Genomic DNA, 5,506 nt, shown 5'->3' on the forward strand with positions numbered 1-5,506 from the left:
TTTCAGATACCAGGTACCAAAGTTAAATCAGGATCAGATAAACCATCTTAACATTACCATAACCCCTAAAGAAGTAGAAGCAGTCGTTAATAGTTACACACACAAAAAAAAAAAAAAAAAAAAAAAAAAAGCCCACTACCAGATGGTTTTTGTGCAGACCTTCAAAGAAGACCTAATACCAATTCTCTTCGAACTATTTTACAAAATGGAAACAGAAGGAACACTACCCAATTGGTTCTAGGAAGCCACAATTATACTTATACATAAACCACACAAAGATCCAAAATAGAAAGAGAACTTCAGACCAATTTCCCTTATGAATATCAATGCAAAAATACTCAATATAATTCTCAAAAACAAACCCAAGAAAACATCAAAACAATCATCCATCATGAGGCTTTATCCCAGGAATGCAGGGATGGTTCAATATAAGAAATTCATCATGATAATCCACTATATAAACAATATCAAAGAAAAAAAACCACCTGATCATCTCATTAGATGTTGAAAAAGTATTTGAAAAAAATTCAACACCCCATCATGGTAAAAGTCTTGGAAAGATCAGAAATTCAAGGCCCATACCTAAACATAGTAAAAGCAGCAGACAGCAAGCCAGTAGCCAACATCAAACTTAATGGAAAGAAATTTGAAGCAATTCCAGTAATCCAGGGACTAAACAAAGCTGCCCACTTTCTCTCTACCTATTCAATATAATTATAAAAATTCCTAGCCAGAGTAAATAGACAACAAAAGGAGGTCAAAGGGATACAAATTGGAAAAGAAGAAGTCAAAGTATCACCATTTGCAGATGATAATGATCATATATTTAACTGACCCCCAAAACTCTTCCAAACAGTTTTTATCTGAAACCTGATAAAAACAACGTCAGCAAAGTGGCCAGACATAAAATTAACTTAAATCAGGAGCCTTCCTCTACTCAAAGGACAAACAGACTGAAAAAGAAATTAGGGAAATGACACCTTCAGAATAGTAACAAATAATATAAATTACCTTGGTGTGACTCTAACCAAGCAAGTGAAAGATCTGTATGACAAGAACTTCAAGTCTCCGAAGAAAGGATTCGAAGATCTCAGAATATGTAAAAATCTCCCACCCTCATTGATTGGCAAGATTAATATAGTAAAAATGGCCACCTTGCTGAAAGCAATCTAGAGTCAGTGCAATCCCCATCAAAATACCAACTCAATTCTTCATAGAGTTAGAAAGAGCAATTTGCAACTTCATCTGGAATAACAAAAAAATAAACCAGAATAGTGAAAACTATTCTCAACAATAAAAGAACTTCTGGGGTAATCACCATCCCTGACCTCAAGCTGTACTACAGAGCAATAGTAATAAAATTGCATACTATTGGTACAGAGACAGGCAAGAATATCAATGGAATAGAATTGAAGATCCAGAAATGAACCCACATACCTTGGTAACTTGATCTTTGACAAAGGAGCTAAAACCATCCAGTAGAAAAAAAACAGCATTTTCAACAAATGGTGCTGGTTTAACTCGTGGTCTGCATACAGAAGAATGCAAATCGATCCATTCTTATCTCTTTATACAAAGCCCAAGTCCAAGTGGATCACAGACATCCATGTAAAAAAAGAGATACACTGAAACTAATAGAAGAGAAAGAGGGGAATAGCCATTGAAGTGATCATGGCATCCCCAACTGAGGAGTTAGAGAAAGGACTGAAGGAGCTGAAGGGGTTTACAACGCTATAGGAAGAACAACGATATCAACCAAGCAGAACTCCAGGGGACTAAACCACCAACCAAGAGTACACATGGAGGGACCCACAGCTCCAGCTGTATATGTAGCAAAGGATAGTGTGTCGGGCATCAGTGGGAGAAGAGGCCCTTAGTCCTGTGAAGGCTTGATGCCCCATATAGGGAGGGTGTGGAGGCAGGAGTGAGTGGGTGGGTTGGGGCACACCCTCATAGAATCATGAGGAGAGGCATGAGATAGGGGGGTTCTGGAAGGGAAATCAGGAAAAGGGATAACATTTGAAGTGTAAATAAATAAAATATCCAATTAAAAAAATTCCAACACAATTATTCAAAGACCTTGAAAAAATGATTCTCAATTTCATGTAGAAAAACAAAAAACCCAGATAGTGAAAATAATTTTCAACAATAAAAGAACTCCCAGGGGCATCACCTTCCCTGACCTCAAGCTGTACTACAAAGCAATAATAATAAAACCCAAATAGTATTGTTACAGACACAAATAGGTTGATCAATGGAATATAATAGAAGACTCAGAAATAGACCCACCCACCTGTGGACACTTGATCTTTGACAAAGAAGACAAAACTGTACAATGGGAAAAAGAATGCATCTTCAATAAATGGTGCGGGTCCTACTGGAGGTCTGTATATAGAAGAATGGAAATAGACCCATATTTGTCTCCTGGCCCAAAGGTCAAGTCTAAGTATATCAAGGACCTCGACATATAACCAGTTACACTGAATCTATTGAAGAGAAAGTGGGAAAGAGCCTCAAACTTTTTGACACAGGGGAAATTTTTCTGAACATATCAGCAGTGGCTCAGGCTCTAACATCAACAATTGATAAGTGGGACCTCATGAAACTGAAAACCTTCTGTTAGGCAAAGGGCACTACCAGTAGGAAAAATGGCAACCTTCAGATTAGGAAAAGATCTTTAATAACCCTACATCCAACAGAGGACTAATATCCAAAATATATAAAGAACTCAAGAAGTCAAACTCAGACTGTTGGATGTAGTTTTTAAAACATGTTTGCTTCGGGCAGGCTCTGGAAACAGAATCTGACTCTAATTGTTCTACACAGACCATCCACACCCATGGCTGGCTCTTCTAACCACCGACGACCACCCTGTGGTTGCACAGGTGCACCCTCTCACAGATGGAAAATACCAAACAATCTTTTTTTTTTTTTCTTCTTTTTTTGCTTCTGAAAACTTAGAGTTTATTTTGGGTAAAATAATTATAGTACACTTGAAAAGAGAAAGATAGTAAGCTGTGAAATTATTCTCTGGCACAATTTTTTGTGTTTAGAGTGGAGGGCAGAGAGGAGCTCAGGACACTTGTCCACACTGGCTTCTGCTCCTCCAGTGGGTAGGTGCCTTGGATCTGTTTCTCCCTCTTTTTATTGAAGTGACAGATGCTGGTAGTGTTGACTTGAGTAAGGATTCAGAGAAACAAGGGAGAAGAATAGAGAGCCCTAGCTTTCAGTCTGGATTCTTTGTTGTTGTTGTTGTTGTTGTTGTTGCTGCTGCTGCTGTTGATGATGACAATGATGTTGATGATGATGATGATGATGATGATGATATTTTTCTTATTTACATTTCAAATGTTACCCCTTTCCTGGTTACCCCCTCCCTGGAAACCACCTACCCCATCCTCCCTACCACTGCTTCTATGAGGGACACCAGACAATCTTAATATTTTAAAATCAGCCAGATGACACAACCACTGGTCTTGGACTCTATTGTCCTAAAGTCATCAGATATTCTATATTAGAATTCATTTGGTGGTGGAGGCCACCACTGGTTCTAATAGCCTCCAGGCCTACATGTGTCCATGCTTCTCCCTGCAAAGCCTGGCCCAAAAGGTTCTTTCTCTATCTTGTCTCCTCTTCTTCTTCCAGGGACCTGGGAAACCTACCTCTATATCTTCACCTAATGATTGCCTTCTACAGTCTTTATTTACCCAACCAATAGACAATTAGGGAACATCTGCCTACATCCAACAACCCAAATAACCCAATTTAAAAAGGGAGCACATAGCTAAACAGAGAATTCACAACAGAGGAATCTTGAGTGGCTGAGAAGCACTTAAAGAAAAGTTCTAAGTTCCTAGTCATCAGAGAAATGTAGATCAAAAAGAACCTGAGATTCCACTTTACACCAATCAGAATGACTAAAACTCAAGTGACAGCACATACTGGTTAGGATGTGGAGAAAGAGGAACACTCCCAAACTGCTGGTGGGATTGCAAACTGGTACAACCACTATGGAAATCAACCTGGCAGAAAATTAGAAATAGTTTTTCCTAAAGACCCAGCTATACCATTCTTGGGCATATACCCAAAAGATGCCCCACTGTATGACAAGGACACATGCTCCACGATGTTCATAGCAGACTTGTTTACCGATGGGAGCCAGGCATGGCTGCCCTATGAGAGGCCTTCAAGCAGCTGACTGAGACAGAATCAGATACTTACTTCTTACCATTGGACCGCTATGGTTGAATTAGGAGAAGGTTTGAAGAAACTGAAGGGGAGAGGTACCCCATAGGAAGACTGGCAGGCTCAACTAATTCAGACCCTAGGGAGCTCTCAGAGACTGAGCCACTAACTAAAAGCATACATGGACTGGTTCTAGGTCCCTGGCACATATGTAGCAGAGGTCTACCTGGCCTTGCCTCAGTGGAAGAAGATGGGTTTAATCCTGGAGAGTCTTGAGGCCCCAGGGAAGAGAGAGGCCTTGTGGTCAGAAAGAGCACCCTCTCAGAAAGCTACAAGGATGAGATTTTGAATGAGGAACTGTGGGAGGGGGAACTGAGAGAAAGGAATGACTGGAATGTAAATATATAAAATAATTTAAATTAAAAAAAGGGGAAAACATACAGAATGTATGGAGAATGGAAGTAGAACGAAGTTTAATCCTATGCTCAAGGAAATAAATAGATTAAGATAGTGGTCACCTCAGGGCAAGAATCCACCCAGTTAAGCTTTTGTATGTATTTGTAGTTGAACAATGGATAGTTATATTATTATGACCTAGTTATTACTTTTATTTGGACACAAGGTAATACAATTGTTTTTCAAACTGATATGGGATGACACAAGCTTTTGATCTGGATCTTAAAACATAATCACCATGATAACCTTAGGTCCAGGTGTGGTGGAACACTCTTTAATCCCAACATTCAGGAGACACAGCCATGCAGCAGTCTTGAGTTCAAGTTCAGTCTACAGACCAAGTTCCACGACAGTCAAGCTTATGCAGTGAAGGAGTTTCCAGAGAGCTGGTGATAACTTAATAAAACAAGGGGGCATGTTCCAGCCCCAGCAAACCACAGAACTTCAGCAAACTTCAATCATGTGACTCTGGATTTAGAGTCAAGAATAGAAGGGACTACTGGGACAATTGATGTTGGTTAGCTGGAGCTAAAAAGTTAGTGGTGATTAGAAGGGACCAGCCTCACTGAGGTGAAAGCTTCTGGGAAGTGCTATCTACTAAGGAAAGCTGCTAACAGGGAGTGGAACCAGCCCAAGAGAAAGAAATGTGTTGCATCCGTCACAGTAGAAAGGAGTTGGAATTCTTTGTTCAGTTCTGAGCCCCATTTTTTAACGGGTTAAGGAATACCGAATGGTAGAGAAGCACCTGAAAAAATGTTCAACATCTTAATCATCAGGGAAATTCAACTCAAAACAACCCTGAGATTCCACCTCACACCAGTCAGAATGGCTAAGATCAAAAATTCAGGTGACAGCAGATGCTGGC

This window comes from Mus caroli, chromosome 2 (genome assembly GCF_900094665.2).
Source record: "Mus caroli chromosome 2, CAROLI_EIJ_v1.1, whole genome shotgun sequence".
NCBI classification, from domain to species: Eukaryota; Metazoa; Chordata; class Mammalia; order Rodentia; family Muridae; genus Mus; species Mus caroli.